The sequence below is a fragment of the Marmota flaviventris genome, chromosome 7 (genome assembly GCF_047511675.1).
Source record: "Marmota flaviventris isolate mMarFla1 chromosome 7, mMarFla1.hap1, whole genome shotgun sequence".
Taxonomy (NCBI): domain Eukaryota; kingdom Metazoa; phylum Chordata; class Mammalia; order Rodentia; family Sciuridae; genus Marmota; species Marmota flaviventris.
In genome coordinates, this window is record NC_092504.1 from 78981424 (window position 1) to 79007639 (window position 26216).

Consider the following 26216-nt stretch of genomic DNA (forward strand, 5'->3'; position numbering starts at 1 on the left):
AGTTCTGACAGGGCAGCACCAGCATAGAGGACCAGAGAGAAGGGCCCAGAAGTGTGAAGAGTTTCAAGATGGTGAGAGTGGCATGGAGTGTTCAGGGCCAAGATCAACAGAGGAGGAAAGTGAGAGGATCCTTGGATGAAGCCACTTGAAGGCCATCAGTGCCATGGGAAGTGTAGAGAGAGGACGTGACCAGAGATTCTGGGCTTGAGGTGGGAAGGGAGGGAATGGAGTCCAGGAGTCCTTGGAGATGTGCTGATAGTGGTACAAGTAGGGAGATGACATCCCAGTGATCTACTTCTGACAGACAAATCACCCAGAGACTCTGGGCCATGGTGTCTCCATCATAGACTGAAGATCCTCATAAGATCTTCCTCCAAGGGCAGTTTGGTGACAGAGAAGTAGACCCAGGGAGAATTGGGAAGAAAATGTCTCAGAGATATGACTAAAATCATAGTTCCTTACCTGTCATCCTAGACCAAGTAGGGACTGTGGAAGACCAGGGATGTGGGCAGGGATGAGCCTGGGCTAGCCCCAGAAATACCCAGATTGGGGATGGACAGAAATAGAAAGGGAGAGGAATTGAGGAGAATTCTGCCCTAATCCCTAGGGAATTAGGATCAAAGCTGAGCTCAACTGAATGAGAGCCCCTAAGAATAGTACTTCCTAATTCTGGAACCTGTGAATGTATTATGGTCTGTAATCACAGGGACTTTGCCCAGGGGATGATGTTAAGGGCCTGAGATGGAGGATTATCCCAAATTATCTGGGTGGTCCAAGGTAGGGGAAAGAGGGAGGTGGGAGGTCAGTATAAGAGAAGGAATGTGAGAATGGAAGGAGATGAGGGAGAGAGAGAAAGAGAGAGAGAGAGAGAGAGAGAGAGAGAGAGAGAGAGAGAGAGAGAGAGAGAGAAGGGGAAGAGAAAGAAGAGAAGATGGGAGAGGGAGAGAGAAGAGAAGAGAGGGGGGAGGGGCAGAGAAAGCCAGAAAAATAGATTTGTAGATGCTGCACAGCTGGCTTTTAAATTAGAGGAATGGATCAGGAGTCCAGGAATGTGGTAACCTCTGGGAGCTGGAAAAGGTCAGGCAATGGTCTCTTCCTGAGTCCCTAAAAGGAGCCTGGCCTCCCAACACCTTGGTTCTAGATCCCCAGGATGCATTCTGGACTTCTGACCTCCAGGCCTGTGACAGAATAAATGCATGTTTTTTTTTTTTTTTTTTTTTTTTTTTTTTTGAGCCACTGTAGTGCAGTGATCTATTTCAGCAGCCACAGAAAACTACCACAGGAGCAGGGAACTCATTGTGACCCCTCCACAGCCCCTGACCATGGTGACACAGGCATGACCATAGGCCCTGAGCCCCAACCCTGCTAACTTCCATGGTAGATTAAAGAGACTGGAGCTCAGGGACTGCATGAGCTGGTAGGGTGGGGCTGGGCCACAGACTCACCATTCATTCATGGTCACAGAGTGGCTGGATCTCTAACCCTGCTAGTCACTGCCTCACAGAGAAAGTCTCAATACAGGACCTAGTTTTCCTGCTAATATCCACAATTGAATGAAATATTCCCCCAAAATAATGACTTCCCTGTCACCAAAGGAAGATGGCAGGTGACCTTCTGTACCACACACTTTAAAGAATCACTATGTTCTCAGGCCACAAATTGGTCACCTGTGTGTACATCAGAACCCAACTCCCCTCAGTGCTGAAGCCTCAGATAAAACATGTTTCCACCTCTAACTGTGGTACAAGATGCTCTGTCTCATTTCCCTCCAGCAATGTCTTAGAAATTATGAGCACCTATTTCCTTGGACACACTGGTTCCCTGGGAGTTAGGAGCTCATTGTTGGCAAGTGTCTGAAGTTCTTGGCAGGCCTTTTGTGTGGCAGTTTTCTTTTTATCTTCCTCCTATTTCTCTTTTGTACCCACACCTACCATTGGATATGGAATTGAGGTGGGCTCTGAATTGAAGAGTTTGGGAAGCCAATGGTATTGGTGTGCCCTGAATTCTGTGGACAGTCTTGTTCTCAAGAGTAATGGGGGTGGTGAATATGTGTGGGTAGGAGCTGAGTTGGGCAAAGAGGATGAGGGGATTCCAGGAGTCCACCCAGAAGAGAGGGGCACAGTTTATTGCCCTTGTTTGATGCAAGTGATAAGCTGTCTGTGAGGGTCAGGACTTGTGGAACCAAGCCTTCCCAAACTGTTCAGGCCCTGGGCTCACCCTCCTTCTGCTGCCCAATCCTGAGCACCTCCCTCACCCCTTGCTCCTGCTCTGGCTTAAAATTCTGACTTTGTGGCATGGATGCCTATGGCAGCCACTACAGCACCAAGAGGGGTCCAGCTGGCAAAGCCAGGATGGTAGAGAGGCAGAATGAGCCCTGTGCAGTCCTGGGCTTGTGGCCTAGAATTTCTCCTCAGGAGTTCTCAGTCTGTGCATCCGGAAGAAGTGTCAAGAGGAGGAAGGCAGAGAGAGAGAGAGAGAGAGAGAGAGAGAGAGAGAGAGAGAGAATATGAATGAGTGTGTGTGTGTGTGTGTATGTGTGTGTGCAGTGGAGGGAGTATATGAGCAAGTGACACCTACCCCAACCCTGTCATAGGGTTAATGAGGGCCCTAGGTATTTGGTTGTGCCTGGTCAATGAAGTTCATACTTCTAGGTACCTAGCCTGGTGAGCTCTGACCTCTGACCCTCAAGCAAGTCTGCCCAACCTTTTGTAGCCACCCATGGTATAAGTCCTAAGAACTGTGCACCCTATCTCCTCTCCAGCCCCATGAGTATTCTCTCAGGGGCCAGTCTATGCACCTTTTAGTGTTTTTGCCCTGTAGCTAGCTGCACCCACACCCTGATCAAGGTCACTAGCATCCTCCTTGTGACCAAATTCTAGATGTTTGCATTTACTCACCACCATCTACTCATTTGTCCATTCATTTCTGGCCTGCAGACCAACTCTGAACCAGACAATTGAAGGAAAGTGATCCTCACCTTGGTTTAAGTGCTTTAAAGGACAGGCAGTCACAGAGCCAGCACTGGAAGCCCAGCTAGCAGGGTGGGCACACAGTCCCACACCTCTGTGTATCTCTACACCATCTCTGGAGTATGTGGGTCTGGCTGGGTCCCACCACACTGTGTGTTTTGTGCTGAAGTTTCTTCTTTTGTCACTGTACTTTAAACATTTTTCACATTTGAAACTATTCTTGTTCATCATGCTTTACTAGTGTGTGTGGAATCCCTTCCAGAAAATGTACTATAATTTATTTATTCAAACCTGCATTGGCCTCTTATACTGGCCACAGCCAGGTAGCTGGACTCTAGAGATGCAGCTCCCCTCTCATACACATACCCCAGCAAGTTCTCAGCTCTAAGGATGGCCATCTCTGCAGAGGTTGTTTCAGGGCCCCTTCTTGCCTACCCTCTTCACATAGCTTCCAGCCTTACCAGCTAAGTCTAATAGTCTTCCATATCTCTGGGTGGAGTCCATATCCTTGCCCTGGTGTGGGAGGATAGAGACTGAAATGATGGTGGCACTGACCTTCCTTGTTTGATGGCAGTCTGATGCCTTGTTCTGATGGAGGCTGCCCATGGTCCCTGATGACCCTCCTTAGGGTAGCCAGACCCAGGTAGTGGGGCCAGGAGGCAGGCACTATTGGTAGACCTTCCTAAGCAGCCTTGGGGAACTGCTGAGTGGACAGAAACCAGAGTTCCCAGGTCAGCCCAGTTGGGCCTGACACACAGTGAGCTCCATTCAGCACTCTGATACACGGACCTGGGCTGATCTGGGATACAGGGGTGTTAAGAGCTGATTTGGTCTCATTCATATAGCCTACCTCATTCCCAGGGGTGTTCTCTGGCCCTTCAGTCAATACCTCAGCATTCTTAACTGGCCCTCATGAATATCAGTCCATAGAATTGAAGCTCCACAGTTGGTAGATGTCAAACAAGGGTTTTATGGTCAAATTTAGGGTCAGTTGGGTTAAATGGTACTGAAATTCTTTCTTTTCTTCTTGACTGCAAGTCATCTCAGGGCCTTGGTTTTAGAGTGGGGTAGGTAATATTCTCTCTGATAGAATCCCTATGTGCCAAACTTCAGGGCCTGGTGTGCCCAGGGACCCATTTGGGTACCCGGTGACTGGGGTGCTTTAGAGAAGTGGAGAGGGGAAACCTTCGGGCCCTCAGCAAGCAGAGGCCCTGAGATAAGTGGGCAATCCCACACAAATCTATATCCATGGGATTCCTGATGGTGGAGGGACTATGATGTTGCCCAGCAGTGAAAGGCAATGTACAAATTTAACCTTTGGACTATGATGTTGCCCAGCAGTGAAAGGCAATGTACAAATTTAACCTTTGGATTTATGACTCCATTTCTTTGCAGCAAATGTCACAGGAAATGTCAGGCCAAGGCTGAAGCTGGGTGAGGGGCCCATCCAGAAAGAGGGTGGGATTGAGGAGGCTGGAGGACAAAGGGATTTAAGCCAGCGTGAGACTTCAGGCACCTCAACACCTCCTGGAAGCCCTCTCAGATTGCTCCTTGCTTGATTAGGTCCCCAGCACTGTGTCCTCAATTTATCCCAGCCATTGTGACCTTGTTAATATGTTGCTTTTATTTGCCCTCCTGCCAGGGCCCAGATGGGGCTGGCTCAGGGACCTTCCTGAAGCTCCCCACTCCACAAAGATTGGGAAGCCATAGGATCAGCTTGTGAAGTATTGGCTGGCTGTGTGACCTTGGGTAGCACCGGCCTTCCCTGGTAACTGGAGGCCTCATCTATAAACCATGGCTGTTGACCAGAGGTGGTGTTCCTAGTTCAGTGCCTTTATGAGTAGGAAACACTCCAAATCCTGGGATTATCAGGTGTGGGGCTCTGGAAGAGATGGGTGGGGCTGGTTGCAGGGCCAGGATGAAGATTGGCTTGTAGCATCCCACAGCAGCCCCAGCACCTGGAGCAGAACTCACACTGTAGGTGCTCAGTAAAAATAGTGAGTGAACATCGAAGGCAGAAAAGGTCTTAAGCTGACTGGGAATCCATGCCACCAGAGTTACTTGCCCCCTATTCCTCCCCCATGCCACATCCAGCTCCAGCTCAGCCTGTCTTGTCACTGGGCTCTGCACTGGTTCTCAGATCTGGAAGGTTGGTCAGTGAATGCTGACCAACTCCCTGCCATATGTGGGACCTATACAGCCAAGAAGAGGATCTTCAACTCCCTGGGCTACTTCCTCTTAGCAGCTCCACATCACTCCTGTACACAGCTGCACTCCACTGGGCATCCAGGACCCCCAAATTCAGTCTATGTGATATCATATCCTTTGTATTGAACATCCAACCCCACAATCCTGGCCTGCCCACTCTTCTTATCCCCAAAGACAGATTCATTGTACAAAGTCTGACCTTCTCCCTGTCCATTCTCTTTTATTCCTCATGGCAGGCCTGCCTTATTAGGTCACCCCCTCTACATCCTGGCTCAAGACCACACCCTGCTTACTATCTTATTTTCCAATAAGATGGTATTTTCCACCCCTCCTGCCTAAACCCTCCCAAGACTACCTCTATGTGAAGCTTTTTCTCCTTACTTTCAGGGCCTGGGCCTGAAGGTCTCACGTAAGAAGCTTTTCTTCCACCTTTGCTGGGGGAAGCTCCAGGTGCTATTTTCTGTCACCCCATCTCCGTGTCTCCCAAACAGTCTAACCCTGGCAAGAGAGAGAAGAGAGCTATTTGTGGGTAAAACAAAATATAATTCAAATTAAATGAACATTATGATGGATGATGAGATATTTCATGTGTGTAATGTATCATGATAGAAATATTAAAATGAGGTCACAATTCTATAGTAATGTCTCACACTTTGCAATGGTTAGGGTAAAATGTACTTCTGACAATCAATAGTTGAATTTAATTTAAAATTGCAACACTGCTTCAATTTTTATTTGTATATCTTAACATGAGAGTCTTGAAAATTATTTTGTAAATTTGACAATTTCCTCAGATGTAAATTGATACAGTAATAGTAATATAAGGTTATTTGAAGATTAATTGATACAATGAATTTCTAACTATAATCTCTTACAAAGTGCTTGATATATAGTAAAGTGAAATAGAGATTAAATTCTTTCTGCTGAATAAAATGCAATGAGTAATCCAGTTCCCATTATTTCCTTTTCCTTAAAGATAAATGTAAATTTTAACATCTAATCTTGTCAATGTCAAATCAGTATCTTTCAATATGCCCATTTAAAGAAAAATATCTTGATTTTCCACTTAGATTTTCTAAATCAGTAAATTTTTCTTTGCACTTATTTTTCTTTTTATTACATGTATTTTCAATATATAGAGCATAAATACTATATATTACACTAAATATATCATGCATTTCTTATTAATTTAATTTTTAAAAATATTTTAATGGAAAAAAAATATGTGGCAACTTTAAATGTTGACCTTGAAAGTGAAATATTTTCCTATTAATATAAAGTGTTATTTGGTCATTTTTTAATTTTATGTTTTGTATTATTTTAAACTGTGTGTAATTTTTATTTCCAATATGATAATTAAATCATTGATTAAATATTGTGTTATGGGTTATCTTTCTTTTTTATTATAGCCTTGAGTTTAGAAATTATGATTCAAGTTAAATAATTCAACACAATCACAAATTTGTAGGATCAAAATTATGGCAACTCTATCAGGATTTCAAGATGCTTTTAAAAAGAAAAACAAAATTGCAATAATAAAAGTTACTTAACACTTAACTGTAATTCTTGTGAGTGTCCTGGTAAAAGAAAGAAAATCATTCATCACTGTAGTTAAGCAGGACTTAGAGGTTAGAGTGCTTGTCCTCAATGGTGACAAAGCAGCTTCACACTCTCCCTCCGGCCTGGCTAAGGCATCAGGTTTTCTTGAAGATGCAGCCAGGGTTACAATGCTCTGTGTGCTGACACCATCTGAGTTCACCACAGAAGCAAAAGCATGTGATGTGAAGCCTCCTGGAGTTCCTGATAGTTTTCTCTGTCTTATACTAATGAATTTATTATGAGTAAATGGAGGTTTTTGAGAAACAATAATAGGGATGTGTTGATTCTTGGATCCAGAGCTGTAATAGTGTTTGAAAGCTATCCCTTTGGATGCCCTTACTGAATGACCAAAGTTCGAAAAAGAATTAAATTAATTTCCAACTGAGCTTTCCTTTAACTCAATCTCTAGAATCATGGCAGTTTTCCTTATTTTTAATAAGGAATTCAATCTAATTAGAATTACATCTAAATCTAATCATTCAAGCATACTACCTAGAAGTTTTAAAACAATCATTTTATATTAAATAACAAGAGATGGGAATAAAGCTAGAGTATGGCTACAGCCAATTTGTTATTCAGCAAAGACAAGCTTCTTCTTCATTCATGTTTCTGCTCAAATTCCTTTCAAAGACAGTACTAATCTTCAATATCTGATTTCTGGTTGTGATCCTAACTCATGAATATTTGTGAAAGACTACAATATGTGTAAATGCATAAAATATGTATTCAGAGATACTACCACCATTCAATGTTCTTGAAATGATTTACAAAATCTTTAGTCACATTTTTAAAGCCTCATCTTTTACTAAGTACTTATCTTCACCAAGAGAGTACAGCACAATAATTTCTAAAAAATGAAGAGGAGTAGGAGGGGTAGGAGAGGCAGGAGAGTGGACTTCTAAAATTTTGGAACTAGATTCAAAGAGAAAATTGAAAAAGAGAAGACATTTTTGTTGAAATTTTGGATACTAATGTAAATAAAGTTTACTAGTAGGGATTATAAAAAATAAGCTTTTAAGCAAAAATGTAAAGAGGTACAAAAAGACATGTAAATTATGAAAATCAGGGTATTGAACAGATTATACATACTAATAGATTTATGATACATTTTTTTCAATTAAGTTTTTGCTGGGTCAAATCATGACCTTAATATTGAGGATCATGGCTGAAAAGGCCCTCTTTTAGCATAAGCACCCTAAAAACTAAATGATATACAGTTCTGTTTATTCTATTATCAAGTAATGCAAACAATGGTATTTCTGATGGAAAAACAGCCACCTTTCCTTGTGTTGTAGTGTACAGTTGTCCCTCTGTATTCATGGGATAGTGATTCTAAGCCCCACCCCAAACACACCCACACTAAAATCTGCTGGGTTTCAAATCTATTATATACAGTAGTGTTATATGTTTATATTATTTATTGCATATCTTCCTGTATACTTTCAATCATTTTTATATATAATATCTCAACAAAATATATTTTTCAATATTGTTTAGGAACAAGTGTCAAGAGTAAATGTGTGTACATGTATAGTTAAAATTCCATTTATTTCCAGATGTCTTCAAAATCATAATTGATTGAATCTACGCCTACATATCCCACAGGTATTCAGGACTGACTGTACTTCAAACATCATATAGTATTCTAATTATGACATTAAATGTTATAAGTTTCTTCATAAATATAGTATTTAAATAACCCCAAATTGCTATATCACACTTTATATTTTATTATTCTAAATCATATAAAAATTCATTTAATTGGCCATATGACTATAAAGAATGTTATTAGTACATGACTGACACTGCCAGCTGCTTTGGATATGATGCCACATTTTAAAGTTGATGTTAATGTCTGACACCCACAGTTAAAGCCTAGACAAAGAGTCCCTTAGTGAAGTTTTATTCTACTGTAGGAAACAGATATTAATTGTTAATGACACAAATAACGGTCAAGTTATACTTATAATAAGACTCTTAAAAATGCTCAGTGTCAATTACAGAATAGAATAAATAATGTCAAGAGAATCAAAAAAAAACTTATCAGAAAAATCACAATCAAATTAAGATTTCATAGATGAGGAAGAACTTTTGGAAAAGAGGGGCAGGAAAGACATTCCACTGAGAGGGAAAAGCAACCATAAAAGCCTCTGGAGAGGATGAATAAGGATAGGTGTCAGGGATTAAAGTCAGCATACCTGCAATCAAGAGCTGCTGGAAAAGTGTGGCATTGAGGAGGCTGAAGAAAACAGTAGGCATCCCAGTCAGGATGCATTGATCGACTCCTTGAAGCAGGGTGATTATATGATGAGAATGGAGTGTTCCTACAGGATAAGGGAAAATATTTGTATTTGTGGTTTACATGGAATTCACATGAAATTGAAATTATACAATGTCAGGATTTACAGGATTGCTTGGACCTATGTAAAAAGCCACAAAACATGGTTCCTATTGGTGACATTAGGTTCATTGGTACTAGTTTCTACATAGACTCTGTTATTCTCTGAGGGCACAACTCATATATTGTGCAATGTACATAGAGCTGGGAATTGGTTTCTATACTGGCATATAACACAAAGCTAATGAAATATATAAGAACTTGTGTTATATTCATATTAGAACTCTCAGTGTTGCTGGGCTATTGGTAGAGAGCCACAGAAAATGAGATATATCAATATCAAGATAAGCAGGGTAGTGTGACCCTATGTGGAGAGCCATATAACTGGCATTTTATGTTGGCAAGACTGTTAATGTTTCTGAATTGATTCAAAAGTTTTGTCATTCCATAAAATTTTTAATACTGACCATAACTTTCTTAAGTTTAATAAGTTTACAAATTTATAATACCATAAACTCTTCCACATCTATGATTATACCATACATTTATTTCTTGCATTTCTCTTCCTGTGCGTATGCGTGTGTGCATGTGCCTGCACACCTCTCACTTTCTCAGGGCTGGGAATTGAACCCAAGGTCTCACACATGCTGGGCAAGCCTTCTACCACTGAGTTACGCATCCAACCTGGGGTTGTGACTCAGCTAGGTAAAGAGCTTGCTTCGCACATGTGAGCCACTGGCTCAGCACCACATAAAAAATAAATAACAAAATAAAGGTATAAAAATTTTATTTGAAGTAGGGTATACCTAAAATTCCCTGACCTTGAACTTGAACTTGTAATACTCCTTCCTCAGCCTCCTGATAACTGGGATTATAGAAATGCATCCCCATATATTGCCTGTGTCTATATTTTTTTAAAATAAATTTGTTTTAATTAGTTAAATTTGTCTAATTTTAAAACCAATTCTTTTACTTTGAAAAATTAACGTGTGAAATTATATGAAAATAAACTACATACTCATTTATATTGATTTATATAGATAAGCACCCATACCTCTCTAAGAGCTCCCTGTAGTGAAAGTTGAGTTTTCTGCTTGTCTTGGGGGTGGGTTCCTAGTAAGTGGCAGGCCTCTGAGCCAAGCTGCTTGATGGGAGACTCTGCCCACCGGTGTTGCAGCCAACCACAGACACTATTGCAGGGTTCCAGGCTTCGAATTCAGACAATGCAACCTACTCCCAGCAGCCCACAATAATTCTCCAAGGGAGGGCTCTCTGGCTAGGGGTTTATATACCTCTTGGGTCAACCTTATTGGTTCACATTTATGCTAATAAGGATTTGGAAAAAAGTAGCAACCCTATTGGTCCAACTTTAGGAATTGCTCCTGCCACCAGCCCCCTGAGTGAGGGCAGAGCACTTGGGCTTGTCCATTAGCAAGTCCACCAGTCCACGCGACCTCCAGAATATGGGAGGAGGAGGAGGAGCTGCCACCGCTTGGACTCCGCCAGGAAGCTGCAGGAGCGCAAGAACTAATGGCGCCCCAGAACCGCAGAAGACAAAGCCGCTGCTGCAGCTAGAGCTTTGAAGCCAGCTAGAGGTGTAGGAACCACTGCAGTGCGGGAGCCAATACTGCCGCCAGAGCATGGAAGCCGCTGCCCCTGCCGGACCACCGGAGTGGCTGGAGTGCAGGAGCCCTTGACTTAGCTAAAGCGCAGGAGCCAAAGCCGCCCCCAAATCATGGGAGGAGGAGCCACTGCTTCTGCCGCCGCCGCTGCTGCTGCTGCTGCCACACCAGAGCATGAAAGCATCCCGTTCACAGGAGCCTCTGGAGTGCAGGAGCCAACGCTGCTGCCGCCCAGGGAGAGCGGGAGCCGCTGGAGTACAGGAGCCAGTGATACTGCCATGAGAGCGTGGAATCTAACGCTACAGAGGCGATGGCGTCCAGAACTCAGGAGCCACCAACACTGCTGATAGAGCACTGGAGCTACTGGAGTGTAGGAGCCAATGCTGTTGCAGCTGGGATGCAGGACCTGCTGCCACCAGAGCTCAGAGCCGCCAACTATGGGACCCAAGCCAAAAGAGGTAGGTGCTGGGAGCCACACGGGGAGGGTGCAGGCGCCTTGGGTAGGAGGATAGCGGCTTCTGGAGAGGTACTCTTTGGCCACAGGAGTTGCCACATTAGAGGTGGGCTCACCTAGGATGGGCATCTTCATCTGCAATGCAGGAAGTGTGGCCTGTTATTTTGGGGGTCTTGGGCTGGAGGTAAGGGTACCTCTGGTGTCTTCAAGCTGTGTGCAGGGGCGGATGCAGCATGAGGATCCTTCAGAGGGGGACATTACCTTGAGGTGTCTGAGACCCCTATTTTGTGGAGGTACAGGTATCGGTGAAGAGATCTTAAAGGAAAGACAAGATCCTGTGGATAGGCCTAGTGTGGGGTGTTGTTGATGTGGAAAGGGGATGCCTAAGGTGGCCCAGGCTTCAACAAGGGGAGAGGTTCCGTTTGGGACCATAAAGACTTCCTTCCATACCCCAACATTCTTACTCCTGGGGGACAACTCTAGGAGCCACGAGGCCCCTCACTGAGGGTTCCAGGTCAGAGTGTGTGGACTGCTTCTTTGGCATGTAGGTTCTCCTCACACCTTGCTTCCTATGACAGGAAGATAACAGGTGTCTGTTGTCCCACTGCCTTTTCACTCTCCCTTGGGCCAGACTGGAGCTTAGCCTGCCTCTGGATTCATAGCTAGCCACCTTCCAGGTCCCTGTAGAGGTTGGGAATGTTTATAGTTGTGGAGACTGAGGAGAGACTTTGCATGTCTGGACTGTTAGTGTGGGTTAACAAATATGGCTGTGTGTGCATGAGGACATGTGCCTGGAGTATGCATATATGAGAATGAATGTGCGTCTGTTTGGAGATGTCCAACTGTATACCTAGGTATTGTGTGTATGTGTATCTGTGTGCATGAACTGTTTTTGTGAGTCTGTATTTTTTTGATGCATAAGTTTGTGGGAATGAGTAAGGCTATGATTGTGTGCTTGTGTGGTGTGTGTGTATTACTCTTCCCTTGTTGCACCCCGTCACTCAGCCTGGCACCTTGTTGCAGCTATGTTTGCATCTTGGGAGTTGGCAGCCCAAGAAAATGGGAATACAAAATAAAGGACACAAAATAGAGAAATGGAAAAAAAGGCAGAGGGCAGAGTGTGGGGTAAGGGTGTGAACAGAAAGGGCCAGAGCATGCAGGGAAATCAGGGGCATAGGAAGTGGCTCTTTCCAGCCCTGAGTGCTTCCATTTGGGCAGGTGCTGCAGCCACTGCCCAGAGGCAGCATATGACATGGGGCCACAGGTGCCTGTTGTCAGATAACTCTGGGAGCTGGGAGTGTGCACCTAGGGGCAAGTTGGTACCATCCTGGATCCTGAGTTCTTCATTAGTTTGCAAAGGTGGTAGCAGCGTTCCTGGGAAGATGGGCCATGAAAAGAGGTGTGACTTGGAGCAGGGACTGGAGAACCTAAGGACAGTGTCTACCTGAACACAACCAAGAAATGATGGACCACATGATCTCAGGATTTTGGAGCAGCATGGAGGACCAGTGTGCAAAGGCCACCTGGAGCTCAGGTGCCAGGTAAAGACTGCACTCACCATCTGAAACTCAGTCAACCTAGTGGCAGTAGTGGATGACATAGTTCCTTGGTTTAGCTCCTTGCTAAAGGAGGAAAATATGTTTGTGTTAGTAGGAAATGTTTTTGCTAGAGGCATTAAAAGAAGGAACTCTGGAAAGAACAAAAGAGGTTGTTCTCTCAGTTTGGGGCTGGGGTCTGGCAGAAGAGGAACTTCTGTAAAATCCTAAAATATAATTCTCTGAACTAAGCCTCATGATTATTGAACTTTAGAGGTTTTACCTTATGTCTTCTAGAATCAAGATCTTAGAGGCCACACAAACACTATCTTTCTCAATTTCTTTTGCTAGATTAAATTTAAAAAATTTACTGAAATGTATATGGATTAATCTTAGACATATACTTTAACTGAAAGATTGACACATTATGTAAAACTAACCCCCATTAGGAAATTTTTACTAATTTTCAGAAAGCATATGACATGTAGACAGTAACTTCCATCTATTAAATTGTTCGTGAATATGTTTAACCACTCACTCACAGGGCACATGCTGATTAAGGATCTGCACTCTAGTATTGCTTCTCCCAGGAATTTATTGAACATATACTTATTGGGTTCCAAAATAACCAGAGTTTATGGTAGGTGGTAAATAGCAATACAACAGAAGAAACATTTAACTAATGTAATCTTTACATTGTATGTTTACTTACATGGGCAGGGAGCACAGGACCATACTTCCCACTCATGTTCAAAGCTCTACAACTAGTGCACATAAAACTCTGAATCTTTAAAAAATAAGTCCAGCTATTTCAGAAATTTATATTAGTGATTAACATGGGATGCTAATTACATGTTGTCGGAATAGATGATCTACAATTTTTTTCTTCAAGGGAAACTGGAGATCTCTCACTAAAGAACCAATTTTGCTAGTCCCAAATTCAAAATATAACCAAATAATAGAAACTTTTCACTTATATAAAGAAGTATAACATTCATCAAGATAACAAGTGGATATTTTACATATGGGATTTATAATGACTTTTAAATTTGGAAGAAATATGAAACTAAGTAACATTTTTTTCTGGTAATTTTATCCATTTATTCCACAAATACTTATTTAATACCTATTACGTGCCAAGCTTCACACCAAGTAACAAAGATAATAATCATGAACATACTAATGTCTTGTCCTCTAAGAGACTAGATATAGTGAGAAAGCAAGCCTGAAATATAGTCACAGCATAGTGTAATTCTCATAAAGGATATTTAACCTAGTTTCTTGAGGAGAGGAGATAAGAAAGTCTCAGAAACCAAAAAAGTATTTGAGGCAGGGGGTACAGTTAATACAAAGTCTGGAGACAGAGTTCATGTATAATAAACACAACTAACAGCCTAAATTATATATGATAGATATTTGGATATGCTTGAAACTTCAAACACTATGTGATCTGTAAACAGAGTTTTGTAAAATAGTTAAAAATAACATTTGATTTTAAATATGCTGAATCCTCATTAAAGCCGGAAATGCCATATGCTACTAAAACTCCATCAAAAAAGGAAACTAATAGAAAAAATGCTTAGTTTAGAAAATTATTACTTTCTATGCCATCTGCAAAGATGGCTGTAATTTTTTGGGAGAAATAATAAATATTTAGTACATAATTTTAAAAGTTACAACCAGGAATGTTGTCATATCTAGATTATACATCCTGCATTTTGATTAATTTATTTTATATTGCAACAGTTACAAATAATAGTTCAACATTGGAATGTGGGCAAACTTTCACAATGTCAGTGGCAGGATGGTACCTAGATATCTTTGTATTGCATGGGCACACACAGCCCCAAACACAGGAGAATGGGACCATGGTACTGAAGTAGCATTGCTAGAGGTATTTCATGAATTTTGAAATACAGTCCCAACCTAAAATTGCTACAGTCACTAAGTTATTAAGTTCGATTCTGACATCCCACTTTGTGCATGTTCCATGTAATGATTTTATGAAGAAATGCCAATTTATTAGACTACGGCATTTCCTTTAAAAATAGCATGCTTTCAGTGTTAAGATTTGGACTGAAGGGTTTCTAATGGGCTCACTCAATGCCTGTACCTAGGAGAACAGAGTCCTTCAGTCCTTCAGGTCTAAGTACTGGGACAGGCAGGTTACTTATACATATGTTGGTGCACACAATGACACCAATGACATAATTACATTTTAAATCTAAGCATTAAAATAGTTGCAGAATTAAAATATTTATTATCCTAATATAAAAGGTTAATATTGAATAATCAAACTTAGGCTATAATAGTACTGGGGATAAATGTGTATTTTTAAACTTTTGGAAATATATAATATTGGCAGTTTCTCACAACTCACTCATTGTAGATATTTGCCTGAATATTAGACCATTTTAAAGTAATGATGTGTTAACATAATACTCAATATGATTTGTATTTATTTCCAAGTATTATGGCTAAGGAAGGAAGAAAGAAGAGATTAATCCCAGTTGTAAAAATTGATTGTCTCTATAAATTGGCCCCTAAGGGGAATTTTCCAGATTGTTTTCCTTGTTACTTGACAAGATCCAGTCAAAATTACATTTGTCTCTTTGTCATGTTACTTTAGCAGGGCAAGTTGAATGAAGGGAACAGGTGCCAATGTGTATGAAACAGTGATCATGGAAAAACACTTATTAGCTGTGGCAGGGCACAGGAAGGCATGAGGGATTAGCGGGAGCAGGAGCACCATGTTATTGATGAAGGTAATAACAAGGCTCTTGGGGCTGCGTGCATCGAGGCCATAAAGTTTACCAGACAAGCACATCAGGATGTGTAGATACATTGAGGGGGAGCGACAACATGAATAAATATGAAGCATAGCTTCTAACCTGGCAGAGTTATTAAAAGTCCACTGCAGGAAGATGAACCATTTCAATATATTAAACACTCCAGGCTACTAAGGGAGGGTCGTTGTCACCACCAAGGCCATTGTTTGAGGAGTTTTTGTTGTCTCTGTTTTTAATTCTCTTTCTCCTTTTGTAAATTTGAATTTGTTTTCACTCCAGCCACACCTGAATCTCAGCTCTGTGCACAGGCTTGGTAAAGCAAAGAAGCACAGCCTTTCTGCATGAGCTCAGTTAGCCTCTAATTTCTGGGACGTGCTGATCAACATGTAAGTCAACAGGGAGCCTGAAGTTAGATGTGCTGGCTGTATTTTAAATATTAATTTGCTTGTCCATTTGTTCTAGTCCTCTGTAGCTAACTTCACTGAGCTCAAAGCCTTGCCATAGAATTGTATTGGGGGTACTGAGCCTTGAATGGATCTGTGTGAGAGGAAGACAGAGAAGCAGAAATCCAGGCTTAACCAATATAATATGAAGGCAGAATGTGCAATTTTAAATTACCCTCATGTCATTAATTTGGGAGCCACATAATCTGAGAAAAATAATACTACATTTGCTGGAGTAAAAAAGCTCTAAATTGATATAGGCAACTCTCAATAATTTTGCTTCAAGGTTAAACCTCTTCCTTCTAAGGAAGGGTCACTGCATGATTCAATATTTTAAATTCTACTACAACATAATGACATTTTAGGGAGTGTTTGCAAATGCACACTAAACTGCCATACTTAGAAGAGTATTTTATTTTAGTATCTAAATCAGCCTTCTGCAGAGGGCTAAGTAATTATTTTATGTTAAATAACACCTAGACGCAGGCAAGCAGCCACATAGAGGTAATCAGGAATCATTACCAAGGTGAAGAGAAAGGATGCCCACTGACCTCTCCAGGGACCACCTCTGCTGTCCTCAGATACTAGCACCCCCTTGCAAAGGAAAACAACCCAACATACCTGCATACCATAGCAGCTTGTCCAATTACATGGCTGCTTGTAAGAGCTTATTCCTTCACGGTTTTCATTACTTTTTAAGCTGTTGTTTCTAAAATTGCCTGTCCCATGTTCTAGCACAAAATCTGACACTTCATGCATGGCTCCATCTTTGACCCTGGCTGCCAGGCTTGCCTGAATCTCTTAATGAGCATGCGCACATGGATTCTCACATTAAGGGTCTCCAACTTTTGACAAGTTAGACAAAAGATCACTGTAATCTGCGATAGCATTTGGTATTGCTCTTTTTCTTTTCTTAAAAGAATTATCTGAAATTTGTGAAAATTATGGAGCCATTGTGCAGGACATGCTGCCCGATTTAGACTAGAGATCCCTAAATTCTGTTCTGTCACAAAGGTAGAACTAGTCCAAGGACTCTGTTCAGAGCTGGCTACAACCCAAATAAAACAAAAATAAATAAATAAATTGTTAAATAAAACAGTTTAACACCATTTTCTATCCCGACAAAAAGAAAACAAGTTCCTGCTCAGTGAACCTGAGAGAAGCAACTCTATTTAGACATGTTTATCCTTAGCATCACTTAATGGCAGTGTAGATGGGGCCTAGGAAGGGACCCCACACTGCAGCATGGAATTATCTAATTAAGGCTCCAGCCATGGGAGCCAGGTGGATGGATCACAACCATCAAACAGCAGCAATTGCCAGGTGGTTAGAGAGCAAGGCGCAGTCTGGGTAAGGCAGGCCACAGTTCTATGGGCTGTGATACGAATACCACTGTGGGTCCTCACAGAAGTGGTCCCTCCAGCAGCAGGCATGTGAACAGTAGCATGGCAATTCTGTAGTGAAGCAGGAGAGCTGCTCTTTGGTTGAACACAGTACCTCACAAAGGGTCTTCCCCCATATGGAGTATGGTGATGGGGAACTCACTGCAAAGTGTCCTTTCTCACGTGGACTATGGTGGTGAGGGGAACTCCCTACAAAGCGTCCTTTCCCATGTGGACTAAAGTGGTGAGGAACTCACTGCAAATTGTCCTTTCCCATGTGGACTAAAGTGGTGAGGGGAACTCGCTGCAAATTATCCTTTCCCACATGGACTATGGTGGTGGGGAGATCACTGGTCTGCTGTAACATTTGCTAGTCCAACCTCCCATGTAACTGGGATGGCTTCCACTTTTGAGGTTTTCAGAGATCTGCAGGGTGGTGCCAGGCCTCCCTGCCTAGCCTCTTGCTCCTCTCCTCTGGAATGGTGGCTGCCTGGGTGGAGGAGCCATGTCTCCTGGGGGAATGATTGCCTCTCCACCTGAGGGTGAGCCCCACCTGCAAATTACCAGAGTTTTCACAACTCCATTCTGGGCTCTGAGGATGTGGTAAACACAGCAGGAGATGGAGAGATCTGAGCTGAGTCATCTAACCTGTAGGACAAACTTTTACAGTAACACCATTGTCCCCTTTTACAAGTGAGAAAACTGAGGCCACCTTCTCTTTTACCTCTGTCTTAAGTATTAACCTTGCTGAACTAATCCAGCCCCAGAAAGCATTCAACTCCAACTGAACCCTTTCCTGTGAGCACAGCTTGTCTATCAGTTTGTTTTTGGCTGTGTCCTGTAAATATTGCAGTATTATTGCTTGAACATATGCTCAGGTTGAGCAATTTCATGAAGTGTGTGATCAAACTGTTTTTCCCCACACTGAGCACACCCTTCCACAGAGAGACGGATGGTGAAGGCCAGTGTGTCTCCCCTCAGCTGGGATGCCTCATCCATCCTGCAGGTATCCTTTAGGCCTAACACTGATATTTTTTAGAACTTGACTCCAAAATCTGTAAGAGGGAAGTTTTTAAATTAAGGAAAGTCTCACAAGTATTCTACCTCAGGGTCATTAATCTTTCTATCTGAACTTGGCCACTTTCCTTAGGAAGAAAGCAGGGAGACGGCTTTTCTTTTCTTTTTTTAGTTGTTGATGGACTTTTATTTTATATATTTGTATGTGGTGCTGAGAATTGAACCCAGGGCCTCACACATGCCAGGCAAGTACTTTGCCACTGAGCTACAACCCCAACCCTATAATGTTTTTTTCTTAATATCATATTTTAGTATAAAAATGCTAATGATTCTGGCATAGCCACTTTTGGCTTGGTTTGGAGAACATCCTGACAGTCTTTGCTCATGCTCTCTGGGAACTTGCAGGAACAACACATACACACAATGTGTATTATGCACCTTTTCCACCTATTTTATCCAAAGGATGTACTGCTCATTTCTCAGGAATTTAACAACTTTTTCTGTGGACTTGATTCATAAGCATCTAGTTTTATTCCAAAATCAGTTATCATTCTCCCTACATTGGAATAGCACTTGTCATCCTGCGACTGCTCCTGTGGGCTCCATGAAGGGCTGCTTGTTCTTACCACTGCCAAGATGACAGAAACCCATTATAGCTTGTATCCATGGTATTGAGAACAGGTCTTGGAGCCTGATGTATGGAGGTGCTTCTGGTGCCTGGACTTCTCAGCCTGAATTCCTATCGTGGCTCACAGGTGGGGCTGCACCACTGAGGACTGCCCCTCTCCAGAAAGCTTGCCTTCAGAGGCCAATACCTACTCTGCCTGCACCCTGCTGGTCTGGAGGCAAATCCTTTTGCCTCCACACCCACACTGTTCTGTCCTGCACAAACTGAAACTTGTTTTTTTTTTAATATTTATTTTTTAGTTGTAATTGGATACAGTACCTTTATTTATTTATTTTTATGTGGTGTTGAGGATCGGACCCAGGGCCTTACATGTGCTAAGGAAGCTCTGTACCACTGAGCCACAATCCCAGCCCCTGAAACTTAGCTTTTTATCTCTATTCTTTCTCTCCTTCTCCCCCTCTTTAAAATTCCAAATTATTAATTTAGCATTGCATTAAAAAAATAAACCATTGTTCACACTTTTCTTCATATTGCAGGCAAGATTTGCACTTGCAAACTTCACAACTACAGCCAAGTAAGGTAATTTGGGAGAGTTATTGCAAGCCAGGAGTTTTGGTGACTTAATGCATTGTGATGCAGCATGATATTAGTAATGACATATAACTACCCAAAATGTACTTACATAAGTAGGAACATTTTTTTTTGCTTCAATAAAAACTAGTTTCAAAGAACTGTTTTTGTGATTAATAATAGTGCTGTGATCATTACTCTAATAAGAGAGATGAAATTAGACAGGAATTATAAAATTGACACATGAAATTTTGATTAACAATAGTGCTAACATTATTTCTTATAATGAGAGATATGGAATTAGCTAGGAATTGTGAATGCAACTACAACAAACACAAGGAATGGGTTTCTGGGCCCAGGATCAGGAAGAATTGGTATTGTGGCACTTTAACTGATCAGACTAAAACAATTATGTCTTCTGTACCTATTATTCTAAATCTTCATTAAGAAATCATGTCCCTCACAGAATTCCATAAATTCTCATATTTTATTGAAATTGCTTATATCAACTGAGGAGCCATGAAAAATTCTTTGCCAAAGGTGATGCATGCCTTACTGGAAGCTTTGTCCCAGGGTCTTTATTAGTTCTATAGCCTCCTCTGTCTTGTGGCTCACATATTTGCTCCTCCATGAATACTACTCCTAACTGTAGTTATTTACTCTTTTGTACACAAATCAGTGTTACTTAAGTGGCAAAATTGTTGCAAAGTTCATTTATGTTATACTTTAGTCTATGGGTTGAAAAACCACTCAGACATCTTTTTCATCACTAATATTCTGAAGATGATTTAATGTATAAGCTTCCCTTTAAGAATCCTACCTACCCTCCCAAGGACTCTGTTTTATGCCTGTTACCTTGTACCTTGGCCAGAAAAACAAACTAACTAACTAACTAAGCAGCACATATATTGTTTTGCAATTGCCTGGGATATATTATAAAATGAAAGTTTCAAGTTTTAAAGTCACACTATTCTCCACCTATGTTCTGAATCAATAAAGAGATAAAATAAGACAGATGAAAATAAACATTTCATAGGCCTTACTGGCATAAACCATTGTTCCTAGTTTAAAAGTTACTAACTTTTACCTCAGAATTAGAAAAAAAATATTGATCCAGTCTCTGGTAAATAACTGTGGACAATCTTCCAAAATGGCAGAATGCCTTGCATGACATTACACGGAATGTCTGTGTCCTGAAGGCAAGCTGTCTCCCAAGCATAAAAAGCATAAGGCTGAATTGCACATATTTAGCACCATAACACACTTCATCCCTCAGGCACCTCATGCTTTCCCTTGAGGAAGACCAGTGAGTGTAAGGAGGGGTTGGTAGTATAACTATGTGATATACCTTTGAGGGATTTCACAATTTCCATTCACAGAATATCATATATTTTATTAGAAACACTAATAACTAAGTTCATATATACTCAAAAGTGATAAAAGCATACACATCTTTCTTTTTCCACAGCAAAGGGTAAAGTACCTCAATAATTATTTGAAGTTTCCCTTTAGGGCAACTTCCATCTGGGATAGCTCCACCATATACATAAGTGAAGGTGTAAAATGAGAGAATATATGTTGAAAAACTTTCTAAACTAATGGGCAAATAATTTTATTGTGATAAAAGAAGGTCTTAATCAGAAAATTTTGAGGAATAAGAAAATGTGAAATATTACTTTAAATTTCACATTAAAAATAAAGATGTGTTCATAAAATATGCAGAAACATATGCCAGGAAAGAAAAAAAAATAAATGTGATTGTGGAATGGAGAAGAAGAAGAAGAAAAGTTAAATTATAGGTACTGTTATTCAAAAAATACTTGTATTGACTGATTCATCTACCATAAACCTATAAATATTACATCAAAGTTAGTGTTTACATCTTGTAGAGCTATGTGAAAAACTAATTAATAGACTATAGGAAGTCTTAAAACAGAAAACTTGCAAATATACCAGCAGCCAGTTCTGTACAAATAAATCTCCCAGCAACCCTAAAATGCAGGTAAAATTTTGTCAACTATGATCAAATCTGCAAAGAGGAAAAAAGGACTTAGTCAAAATAATGCATTTTTCTGAATGCCTGTGTACTTTCTATCAAAACTTGCTAGTGAAAAAAATCATCAACACTGCAATTGTGACTCAACAAAGAATAATTACCTAGAAAATACATTAAATAGTTTTGTTCTCCTGAAAATTCTTTTCTGATCCAGGCAAGTTATTTTTTTCATCATGGATTGAGAATTTTACTGAATATCTTTGCAAGCTTTGCAATCCTAACAGTATTATTGAAATAAATCACTGTACATTGGAGTATGATCTCTTGATTACTTTACAATAATCCTAAGTCTCATATTCTTATGGTTGCATTACAGGATATAATTCTACAAGAATACACAGTGCAATGCTCTCATCAAATGAAACACAAAATGATTGATCATGAATCATTGGTATTGGTTAAGAAGTCATAATTCATTTTTTACTTTTCTATATAGAATTTTAAAAAGACAATATCATACATCAGAGAAAACACAACAGCTGAGAAATCCTACACTGGAAAATTACATCATCAAATGAAAATATGTGATATCTGTATGATTATAACATTACCAAAATGAAGATGTTGCCCAGGTAAATTTTTAAAGGTATTTGCAAGCATATTGTGATTATGACTTTTTTTCCTAAAGAAGCCATATAAAGAAAGGAAGACTAATACAGTTCCATTTGGTATAATTTGCTTATATTTCTCATTCCTGGTCACTTAATTGATATTTTGAACATATCCTGATTGCAGAACATCATGTAATTATTTTAATTAAATATAAATTAACACTGGTTGATATTGTCACAGCAAGATATTCCATGTGTAAACTCAAACTGCATTTAAAAAATTCTTCTAGCATATTCATCTTAGTGAGATTTCTTTGAGAGGATAAACATGAAATAAAATATTGTGGTTTGTTAAATACAGACAAATTAGATATAAGATACAATAACAAGTGTTCTTCCTTGCACAATAAATTTAGAAAATTCTCAGGAGACCTAGCCAATCTTTTTACTTTTTATAGTACTAATTGTAAGAAATATTAATAATTTTAGAACACAAGTAAAACCTATTTTAGACATGCAGTTATACTCTTTTATAAAATTCTTTCAGTACATTGAAAAATATACATTGATGATTTTTCCTAGTTCTTGTTATTTTGTTATTCTTAGTCTTAAATAATAATTTCTATTTTATTACAAAGAACAATTGTTATTTGACTTGTAAAAATAACTGTACCACTACTCCCTCTTTGGTGGCATGAAGTTACCTATGGAGATCTGTCCTAACATGAAACTCTTTTGACTTATCACCTTTCACTTTATGTTTTCAAATGTCTACTCCTACTTCTGAGCAAGATGGGTGGAGGAGAAAAGATCATAAGATACCTCATCTACTCTCTCAACCATTCTTATCCATATGAAAAAAAGACAATTTTTTAGAACTTTTACAAGTCATCTACATCCCCTTCAAGTTTAATAGGGAAGGCAGATCATAAGAAGGCTGGACCACCTACCTCCAACCCTATCACTATGACTTATATCCTCCTATATCCATCCCTTGCTCTTCTGCCACTTTATAGAAACCACTTTACCAAAACTTCCTGCCAAAAATGCTATATGGGTTTTTGTTTTGTTTTTGTTTCTTTCATTGACATACAACAAAATATTCAAATTGTTTTTTTTCTCTAAGTCTTTACCATTCATGGAATCTATTTTATTTCCTTTCATTAGACTAGTTAAAAATTTAAAGAAGACTTTATCGAAGACTATTTTAATAGGGAAGAGAGTCTGAACTCAACTCTATTGAACCAAAAGAAGGGAGAGTTTTAAGTGTCAAGGTAACCCAGCACCTAAAGTACTAGAAAGCACTCAGGATAAGGGAGATTAGTCAATGGGATTAGACCATTTTTACTTGCTAGTTGATGTTTTTCTGAGTTAAGACTCCTCTACCATAGTCACTAGAAACTATATATATATATATATCGCTCTGCACAGGTTCACTTTATTGAGAGGAAGGCTTACAAGTCCACTGGCCCCTCCCTCCCCACTGGACACTTGTTCCTTCCAATGCAAGCTGGCATCTATAAGCACTTCTGCGTCACTGTCCCCCACAAGGCACAAAGGGTAGGTGCTTCCAAAGGATCCCTTGTCTGTAGCAGCAGATGGTGTCTTATGCAACAGTGGCAGAAAGCAGGACTTGCAGTTTCTCTGACACTGGGGTCTTCCTTGCTCCTGAGGAGGGGCAGTACTCGTTGTAGATGAGCTTGAAGAGGAAGAGATGGAAGACGGTGATGAGGGAGGCCACGCTCAACCAGAAGAGGAAGGGCAGCCCTGGGTCCTGCTGGGCCATGTGCTCATTGAGGGCCAGGATGGCTTTGAGGTGCAGTGTGGGCCGCAGGTCCTGCAGGTGTGTGAGGTCGGTGGAGATGAGGAGCAGCGGCCTTATGGGCTGCATCACCGTGACTGAGAAGGTGTGGCTCCCATAGGCCGAGGTCAGCTCCACTGGGTTGTCCAGGCAGCCCGCCTCATAGGCGAAGATCTTGACGGGCTGGCTTCGGGACTTCACGGACACGTGCAGGTAGGGCTTGCCCTTGGCGTGGGCCAGGTCGATGTGGTCGTTCTTGTAGCGGATGCCATGCAGCGCATAGCTGTTGTGCAGCACGTCTGGGTCGGCCTGGAACTGCAGGTTGTTCTCCGTGAACTGCAGCCCCCCAAAGCTGAGCATCATGCCCTGCAGGATGCCCGGAGCGCCCACCTTCACCAGCCCCTTGCAGCCACGCTTCTGGGGGGTCAGCCTCCACAGGTCAGAGTGCTGCAGGATCTGCTGCACCAAGGACAGCTGGGCGGGCCCACAGGTTCTTGGTGTGCATGGTGGCGTGGTTGCTGAAGCAGTGGTCTTCGTAGTTGAGTTTCGCCTCCAGCTGGTCTCGCTTCCGTGGCTCAAGGAGGGACTGAGCAGAGGGGCTGGCGAGCAGGAGAGCATGTAGTAGAGTGTCAGGTTCAGGGTCAGGCCTGATGGCCTGTGGGCGTCGGGTGATCTTCATTTCCACCACTGGGCAAAACAGCTGCACCCAGAGGCACTGGTGGTCCGGAAGCAGCTCAACCGCGGGCACCTCCAAGAGCTCCAGCATCTCCTTCCGGGCCAAGTCCTGGAGTGCTTTCAGCTCCTTAGCGGCTTTGCTTTTGAGAACTTAGGGGTTGATAGGGCCTGAGACATACACCACCCAGAGGACCATCTCACCAAATTGTGTCTTGGGAGCCACCTGGAGCTGGTTTACTAGCTTTTTTGCAGCCACCACTACCAGGTGCCCCTGCCGAGAGGGCATTGGTGTGGATCGGCCTGAGTAGAGGAGGAACTGATGATCTCCGACCTTCTCCAGGAAGCTGGTGAAGGCTTTCAGGACCGGCCTGCAGTGAGCCCCACAGTCTGCAGCGGCCACGTGCTGCGTTGGGTTGTTGAGCTGAAGGCACTGCAAATAGACATGGAGTCTGCCCCGTGAGACAGAAAGTCCTCCTGCAGCAACACACAGTCACAGCCAGACCCTGCGGCGAGACAGGAGGCTGAGGCTGGCTCGGGGGCGGCGGCTGAAGGGCCAGAGCCTAGGCTTCCGAGCTGCAGGCAGCGCACCCTGCGCAGCAGCCCCTCCCGCAGCAGCAGCACAGCCTCTACAGCTTTGGCCAGCACGTTCAGTGGGTGCAGATGCAGAAGGGCACGAAGTCTGGCGCCACGGGGGTGGGGGTGGGGCTCCCGCTCTCCAGGAGTCACCCACAGCCGGTCGGAGCTCATGTTCAGGGCTAGGAAGCCAATGGCCACCAAGGCCTGCACTCCTGGGCCCAGCGCAACGGCCTCGCAGGGATCCTGCAGGCCGTGCCAGGCGCGGGTGGCCGCCCCCAGGCAGGAAGAGGGCTGGGGGCCCCCAGCTCGCAGCGGGCCCAGGGCTGCAGGCGCAGGCCGCCCGCCACCTGGAGCCCGCGGCACCCTGGAGCATGGAGCAGAAGCAGGAGGCCAAGCAGCAGAGGAGGCTGCGGGCCCAGCTGCTTGACAGGAGTCCCAGCAGCCCCTTGAGCCGCTGCTGCAGCCACATAGGGCAGCCAGGAGCCGGCTAAGGCGTGGGGCGGCCCGGGGCCGCCACCAGCGCACCAGCCAGGCCAGCCCTGCCTCACTCCCTGGCCCGGACCAAGGCGCCCACCCTGACGCCCGCCGCAGCCTCCCGGAGAGCCACCTCTGCCGCTTCCTCCTCCTTCTTGGTTACCTCCCTGACAAGAGCTTCTTTTTTTTTTTTTTTTTTTTTTTTGTTGGTTGTTCAAAACATTACAAATTTCTTGACATATCATATTCCACACTTTGATTCAAGTGGGTTATGAACTCCCACCTTCACCCCATACACAGATTGCAGAATCACATCAGTTACACATCCATTGATTTACATATTGCCATACTAGTGTCTGTTGTGCTCCACTGCCTTTCCCATCCTCCACCATCCCCCCTCCCCACCTCTCCCCTCCCCTCCCCTCCTCTCTCTCTACCCCCTCCACTGTATAACCCTGAGCTTCTTAATGGTTACATTTCAAAGGAATTGCTACTAGGTCTTTGAGAAAGATATAGATTGCTGAATTAG

The 26216-nt window shown here is 42.3% G+C and overlaps 1 pseudogene; it reads right to left on the reverse strand.

The window, feature by feature from the left end:
• Window positions 1–23678: 23678 nt before the first annotated feature.
• On the reverse strand, window positions 23679–25682 carry LOC114092811 (uncharacterized protein KIAA2013 pseudogene; annotated as a pseudogene).
• Window positions 25683–26216: the final 534 nt, after the last annotated feature.